Source organism: Paramisgurnus dabryanus, chromosome 9 (assembly GCF_030506205.2).
Source record: "Paramisgurnus dabryanus chromosome 9, PD_genome_1.1, whole genome shotgun sequence".
In the NCBI taxonomy this organism is placed as follows: Eukaryota; Metazoa; Chordata; class Actinopteri; order Cypriniformes; family Cobitidae; genus Paramisgurnus; species Paramisgurnus dabryanus.
The window spans coordinates 41,262,519-41,270,901 of NC_133345.1; the positions used below are offsets into that span (position 1 = coordinate 41,262,519).

Genomic DNA, 8,383 nt, shown 5'->3' on the forward strand with positions numbered 1-8,383 from the left:
AAAGTCGGGAAACTTTGGTTCCGCCCGGATGTTTCCGCCCAGACCGAAGAACGGAAACACCGGACATCCGGCAGATTCGCGGAGGCTGTAATCAGCCGATTGGGCACAGCTGTGCCTAGTTGAAGAGATCGCTGGGCAATTGGATGACTGAGGTACAGAGAGGAGTATATAAAGCACAGTTAGATCACAGTTCGGGAGTTCGGGCACGAGAGGGGGATTGACACGGGGAGAGCTCCTCTGCTTAGGGCAGGAGAGGTAAATACGTACCTTTTGAAGAGCCCGCAGGCTCTGTTGATCCGGGCTGCGCTAGAAGCGCGCGGAAAGAAGACAGGAGCTGCCTGGGGTGAAAGGCGATACGTGAGTGGAGAAAAGGAGCACCCCGAAGAGAGCATTGTGCTGTCAAGCCTGTGCTTAGTGTGTGCTGGAAAGCGGAGCTGTGCTCATTTTTGGACGTGGTGGCTGTCTGTGGTTCTCTCTCTCTCTCGTCGTAGTCTTTATTGTGGACCTGCTGGAGTAAACAGGAAAACCCTATGGGTAAGAAGGAACTTTGTGCTAACCAATACTGAAGGAGTAAAGCAGGAAGAAAATTGACCTTCTGGTACAACGTAAACAAAGGCTACCCGCCGTGAGTATACCCTTTTTGTGTGGAGTAACTGGCAAAAAATTAACTTGTGTAACCATTGGAAACCTCCAGGAGAAGGAGGGCGGCCCTACCCCTACAAGAGTGTGGTGGGCGAGCCGTGAGAAGTCCAACTTCAAACAGCCACCGCAACGAGACTTATTGTGGTCGTATTTCCCATCGCCTTATCATAGCCCAAGCGCAGTGGTGCACTTATAGTGTGGTGAGTGAGATTGTGTAATAAATCTTTTTCACGTTTGGAGTGGTGCTGTGTATTGCTGTGGGTTGCTGTGTGTCTTGTAGACGAAGCCCCGCATCATCCATTTTCTTCCACTGGGCAGAGGACGGAGAGGCCAACGACTACAGAAATCACTGTTACTATAAGTAGTGTGCTGTTTGGAGTGCGAAGGGACGCAGACTAAGAGCTGTCCGTGACCGTGAGTAAACCATTGGAAAACATTTCGTGGTGTGAACTTACCTGTGCCTGCTTTCGTCGCAGAGTCAGAGGCGAAAGGGTCCGCCGCCCCGTGGTCTCTACGAAAAGGGCGCCCCCGTCTGGAAATCGATCGGCCTATGGGCATTGGAGATAGGGCAGCGCTCGACCCGGTGAGGTGGTGTGGGACCTTCGCCCCTCTGTTGACCTACGGAGGAGAACCATACCTACCCAGAAAGCTGTAAACAGCAGAGCCGGTGAGAATTACTCGAAGTCTCAGTAACAGTGTCTTTGTGTTCTAGCGGCCACCTGTGGAGAGAGAGCAGAACGAGAGTGAATCATTGGAGAGCAAACTGTGAACGTGATACCTACCCAGAAAGCTGTAAACAGCAGAGCCGGTGAGAAATACTCGAAGTCTCAGTAACAGTGTCTTTGTGCCCTAGCGGCCACCTGTGGAGAGAGAGCAGAACGAGAGTGAATCATTGGAGAGCAAACTGTGAACGTGATACCTACCCAGAAAGCTGTAAACAGCAGAGCCGGTGAGAATTACTCGAAGTCTCAGCAACAGTGTCTTTGTGTTCTAGCGGCCACCTGTGGAGAAAGAACGGAAAACGAGGATGAACATGAGGAGAATGGACTGTGTGAAGATACAGTGGTGGTGGAGGAGAGCCTAGAGTGGCCATTGTTTTAAGTCCCCCGTTTCCCCTTCCCTATTTAATATTTTTAAGTAATTTAATAAAGGATATTTTAATTTTATGCTTACCTTGTGTGTCTGGTCATTGGGGTGGCTTTGGGAATCTCCTCGAGGTGGAGAAAGGGGCGTGACCTTATTTACATCTGGGTCCACCCCTACCTGTGACAGATTTTGGCGTAGTCGGCAGTCCACCTCGGGTTGAGACCAAGGTCCCCCAATGGCCTACCACGTTTTTTTAAAAAAGAAAAGCTCCCATCAACACCCTATCAGTCCCTAAACAACGCGTTCTCGGGACGAGAACGGATTGGCGGGGGAGGATGTCACAAGGTGACGATCTTTTGGGCGGAACCAAAAGTCGGGAAACTTTGGTTCCGCCCGGATGTTTCCGCCCAGACCGAAGAACGGAAACACCGGACATCCGGCAGATTCGCGGAGGCTGTAATCAGCCGATTGGGCACAGCTGTGCCTAGTTGAAGAGATCGCTGGGCAATTGGATGACTGAGGTACAGAGAGGAGTATATAAAGCACAGTTAGATCACAGTTCGGGAGTTCGGGCACGAGAGGGGGATTGACACGGGGAGAGCTCCTCTGCTTAGGGCAGGAGAGGTAAATACGTACCTTTTGAAGAGCCCGCAGGCTCTGTTGATCCGGGCTGCGCTAGAAGCGCGCGGAAAGAAGACAGGAGCTGCCTGGGGTGAAAGGCGATACGTGAGTGGAGAAAAGGAGCACCCCGAAGAGAGCATTGTGCTGTCAAGCCTGTGCTTAGTGTGTGCTGGAAAGCGGAGCTGTGCTCATTTTTGGACGTGGTGGCTGTCTGTGGTTCTCTCTCTCTCTCGTCGTAGTCTTTATTGTGGACCTGCTGGAGTAAACAGGAAAACCCTATGGGTAAGAAGGAACTTTGTGCTAACCAATACTGAAGGAGTAAAGCAGGAAGAAAATTGACCTTCTGGTACAACGTAAACAAAGGCTACCCGCCGTGAGTATACCCTTTTTGTGTGGAGTAACTGGCAAAAAATTAACTTGTGTAACCATTGGAAACCTCCAGGAGAAGGAGGGCGGCCCTACCCCTACAAGAGTGTGGTGGGCGAGCCGTGAGAAGTCCAACTTCAAACAGCCACCGCAACGAGACTTATTGTGGTCGTATTTCCCATCGCCTTATCATAGCCCAAGCGCAGTGGAGGACACCGGGCGCTTCCCCTGTTGTGGTGCACTTATAGTGTGGTGAGTGAGATTGTGTAATAAATCTTTTTCACGTTTGGAGTGGTGCTGTGTATTGCTGTGGGTTGCTGTGTGTCTTGTAGACGAAGCCCCGCATCATCCATTTTCTTCCACTGGGCAGAGGACGGAGAGGCCAACGACTACAGAAATCACTGTTACTATAAGTAGTGTGCTGTTTGGAGTGCGAAGGGACGCAGACTAAGAGCTGTCCGTGACCGTGAGTAAACCATTGGAAAACATTTCGTGGTGTGAACTTACCTGTGCCTGCTTTCGTCGCAGAGTCAGAGGCGAAAGGGTCCGCCGCCCCGTGGTCTCTACGAAAAGGGCGCCCCCGTCTGGAAATCGATCGGCCTATGGGCATTGGAGATAGGGCAGCGCTCGACCCGGTGAGGTGGTGTGGGACCTTCGCCCCTCTGTTGACCTACGGAGGAGAACCATACCTACCCAGAAAGCTGTAAACAGCAGAGCCGGTGAGAATTACTCGAAGTCTCAGTAACAGTGTCTTTGTGTTCTAGCGGCCACCTGTGGAGAGAGAGCAGAACGAGAGTGAATCATTGGAGAGCAAACTGTGAACGTGATACCTACCCAGAAAGCTGTAAACAGCAGAGCCGGTGAGAAATACTCGAAGTCTCAGTAACAGTGTCTTTGTGCCCTAGCGGCCACCTGTGGAGAGAGAGCAGAACGAGAGTGAATCATTGGAGAGCAAACTGTGAACGTGATACCTACCCAGAAAGCTGTAAACAGCAGAGCCGGTGAGAATTACTCGAAGTCTCAGCAACAGTGTCTTTGTGTTCTAGCGGCCACCTGTGGAGAAAGAACGGAAAACGAGGATGAACATGAGGAGAATGGACTGTGTGAAGATACAGTGGTGGTGGAGGAGAGCCTAGAGTGGCCATTGTTTTAAGTCCCCCGTTTCCCCTTCCCTATTTAATATTTTTAAGTAATTTAATAAAGGATATTTTAATTTTATGCTTACCTTGTGTGTCTGGTCATTGGGGTGGCTTTGGGAATCTCCTCGAGGTGGAGAAAGGGGCGTGACCTTATTTACATCTGGGTCCACCCCTACCTGTGACATAAGCATTAGTTATTTGTAAATATGTCCATCACGTCATAGAAAAGGAAATAATTATTTTGTCTATTCGTCTGGGACATAAAGCAGTTTTGAGCTATATGTTAATTATAATGGTGGAATAAAGAGAGAGATTATTTAGGTCCATTTGATTGATCACCATGTGTTCATGTCACTTGTGTTTCACAGATGCCAACCACAGAATCAGAGTGGAAGGCCATTGCCCAAAGGGGATGATGATGGCAAACACACTTTCATTCAACCTCCTGCCAAGAGTGCAAGCATGTTTTCCAATTACAAGTCCAGGTTTTCTATCATCCTTATGGCTGTAGTTAATGCCCACTAAAGGTTTGTGTACGCAAGAGCGGGAACCCAGGCCAGAGTGTCAGATGCTTTTGTCTTTGCCCAGTCGGACCAGAGACTTGCTACAGTATAGACCTTAGCCTGCTGCATGTCCCCGCTGATGAAATCCTGCCCAAAATGTAGGCATGCCGTACATGTTTGTTGGTGACAAGGCTTATCCACTCAGAAAGGATTGTATGAAGCCCTATCCTTTTCAGGATCTAAGTATTTTAATTATCATTCTTCCAGGGCATGTGTTGTTTTTGAAAATGCTTTTGGAATAAAAAAAAAACACTTTTACTTGCCTTAACCCAGACAAAGTAGTGATCATTGTGTTTTCCTGTCTGTGCCTGCACAACTTTTTACACAACCAAAGATCTGATACCTATGTGCCACCTGCCTGTGGATTATGAAAATATTAACCATGAACCTATTGAAGGAGCACTACAGTCTGCATCAATTGGAAGAGCAGGAAACCACTCGGGGGAAGCCAAGAAGCAACAAGGCGTGCTTAGTCAATACTTTGTTCACTTGAAGGAAGGGTTCATTGAAAGAAGATATGATGTAGTATGTTTATTGGTCAGTGCAATGTATTTCTTTAGTAAAAAACTTTTCTCCCACATTACTTTTTCCCTAAATAAAAAACATAACAAACATATATAGCAACTTTCAAATTCATACTACTTGAAAAACAGTAATCAAAAAATTGTGGAGTTTAAAGGTTAATGGAAACACAGCTAATAATATCAATGCCATTATACAGTATGAGGATTCGCTACAAAGGTAAACCAATGCCTAAAGAGCATCTAAATCACACCTAAAACTTACACTAGTCTAACATGGTCATTTAATTTCAAGGAATATCAAGCTACAGTACTCAATCCATTTTGTTGTTAGCAACTAAAAGCATCTTAAATCTTTAAATAAATAAAAAAACGCAGACTTACTTTTTGTCTTTAAATTATGCATATTTCCATGAATAGAGCTGACAGTGTGGTCAGCACATACAAAGTCTAGTCTTGACTCTCTTCTCGTCTTCTCTACGGGGTCTTCTACCGGCTAACAACACTTTTAAGAGCGAGTCAAGAGCATGTGCTCCCCACAGCATCTATAATAACCCCATCAGTCATCAATAACCATAATGGCCAAACAGACAGTAATGTTACATTTACTAGAATGACAAATGAGGCTTTTGTGGCCCTGGACAGCCTTTTACACACTCAGTTTAACTTCCTGTTTATTTCTGCTTTTAAGGTGTGCAGTGCGGCCAGAACTGCGTTTTAAATGTCTCAATGTAGACATCTGGAAATAAAATGAGGCTGTATTACTTTAGTGTTCAGCACTGACTGGCAGCTCGCCAATTGATCATACCCAAACACCTGTGCCTAATGTATGTTAAAATCAAATTAAAACTTTCATTTTGAAATTATTGGCAGTGCCCATAGAGACTACTGCCAAGTACCGCCCTCGCGGTGTCAATTTTTGATAGCTGTATGAGCAGATATATTTAACATGCAGAGTGATGGGTGCAGCCAGAGGTAACAGTAATGAAAGGCTTCTACAGTATAAAGCTAATCCACTGCATACATTTCATAATTACACATAAGACCTTGTTACCCAAGCACTTAATTTATCGTCAATGGTTTCCATGGAAACTGTACCAAACTTTACAGTAGTCAAATTGCAAGATCCTGCCCAAAATTTTCTTCAATATTACAGGGTGATGATAGGCACCAGCACTGCCCACAACCCTACAGAGAAACCACCTGTACTTTCTCCTGCAGGGTGCTTGAAGATTTCAAATATTTGTAGATGTGCTGTCGACAGATTTATCCCCTTCAGATAGTTTGCAATGACATATAGACTGCTCACCAAACATGATAGATAATACCAGCGTGATGCATTGTGAATAGCAACACATGCACACACGCACACACACACGCACACACACTGGTTTCCATGGGGACATTCCATAGATGTAATGGTTTTTATACTGTACAAACTGTACATATTATTTCCTTCCCCTAATTTATAACCTTGTTTCTCATTGGGACCTCAAAATGTCCCCAAATGTCAAAATTTACTGGTATTCTTATCTTTTTGTAGACATTTGGTCACACACACACAGACACAAATGCACACGCACACACATTTATAATTAAAGCAACAGTATCATTAAAGTAATACAAATGACGTCAGTGGATTAACATCTCCTGAAGCGAAGCAATAAATTTGTAAGAAACGCCAAACTCAACGTACTCAAAGTTTGAACGCCAAATTCAAATATATCAGCATGCAAATACTGTATCTCACTCAAATGACACCTGCCAATAAAACAAGAAGAAGCGGTCGAAGAAGAAGAGCAGTATATCAAGTATGAAGGATCTGGAGTCAGCCACAAAGTTACCACAAAGCAGTGCACACCTCAGCGCGCACGTCCGCTCACTTCCTATGTACACAAACTTGCACATTTGCAGTAGGCTTTATGCCCAACTGCATTTCTTCCTGAACTTCAGCCAGCTCCTTGTTTCCTGTCTGCCATTATTAGACAAACTGATTATTCCAGGTGTGTCTGATTATTGTTGTTGTGACTACTGAGGTCAGGCACACCTGGATTAATCAGTTTGTTTGTGACTACTAAGGTCAGGCACACCTGGATAAATCAGTTTGTTTGTGACTACTGAGGTCAGGCACACCTGGATTAATCAGTTTGTCCAATAATGGCAGACAGGAAACAAAGAGCTGGCTGAAGTTCAGGAAGTAGTGCAGCTGGGAATAAAGCCTATTGCAAGCTTAGTGCGCGTAGGGTTGTGAATGGCCGGAAAGTTTCCGATACATTTCTGTAAACTTAATCTGCGGAATTTTGGAAATATTCCAAATTGGAAACTTAACGCGAATTTACAGGAATTTATGGGAATTTACGGGAATATGGGAATTTATGGAAATTATTTGGAAATGTAGGGAAATTTATATAAACTATATCATTTACAAACATAAATAAACATTTTGTTTGGTCATAAGCAGACATGCATGCATGGCAATATTTTTTTTAACTCATTCCCCACTTATTCCCCACCAAAGTCATCTCGTCAATTAAGAGAAAACATTTCCATGGAAAAAAAATGTGTTCCTAATGAGTTTTTATGGTTATCAAAAAATTATTTACTAATTATGTTTTGAAAATTGTTCTGAATCTGATCTCTAACTAAATTAATTCACAAAAATGCAATTATTTCAGCTTTTTGGTAAAAATGTATTTAAAAGTTTATAAGCAGAGAAAAAAATATAAATAAGATGAAACATTTTTTTCCCCGTTTTGTTTGTTTGTTTATTGTTTGCTTGAAAGCATGCGGGTCTGTTCTTTCATTTGATATATTTGTATGTTTATATATTTTAGAAGATCATTTTCCTAAAACGCTGTTAGGCAACTTTTCAAAAAATGGCTTGCGGGGAATGAGTTAAAAATGAGTCTTGATTGATTTAATGTTAAGTAGAACTTCAATTGATTATTTTATTGAGTAACACAAAAGTACAATATACATTATCATAGTTATTAAAATAGTGCTAGTTTAGATTACGATATATGATTTACTGGCTAGCTAGCTAGATACTGTATATACAAATTATGGTATTTGCTAGTTAAAGGACGAGTTCGGTATTTTAGACTTAAAGCTCTGTTTTCAGATTGTTTATGGTAAAATAGAATGGTTTTGACTGAAATTTCGACATTTGCGGCTGCCCTGAGAATTTTCGCGTGATTGTGTTTCATCTCACACCTCTACAATGGGTTTATAGGTGCACTGGAACAATCCTTCCTAAAATGCATTAAACTTTCGTTTACAAAGACGTGCAACTCACCGAGTGGTCAGGGGTGTTCACTGGTATGCTCACACAAAAATCGCTGCAAAAGACGCATTCAAATGTTTCTCAGTCAGTGTTTTTGTCTTTACAAAGGTATAATGTTGTTGCACACTAGCTTATGGGAAGTTTTAAACAAATTCATGTAAT

The 8,383-nt window shown here is 43.7% G+C and overlaps 2 long non-coding RNA genes across 2 annotated transcripts; both read left to right on the forward strand.

The window, feature by feature from the left end:
• Positions 1-829: 829 nt before the first annotated feature.
• On the forward strand, positions 830-1,808 carry LOC135773284 (uncharacterized). Its single transcript, XR_010543497.1, has 2 exons — positions 830-1,309; positions 1,355-1,808. It is a non-coding gene; the product is annotated as an uncharacterized lncRNA (long non-coding RNA).
• Positions 1,809-2,448: 640 nt separating this feature from the next.
• LOC135773283 (uncharacterized) lies at positions 2,449-3,933 on the forward strand. The gene is made up of 2 exons (XR_010543496.1): positions 2,449-3,434; positions 3,480-3,933. It is a non-coding gene; the product is annotated as an uncharacterized lncRNA (long non-coding RNA).
• The last annotated feature ends 4,450 nt before the right edge of the window (positions 3,934-8,383 follow it).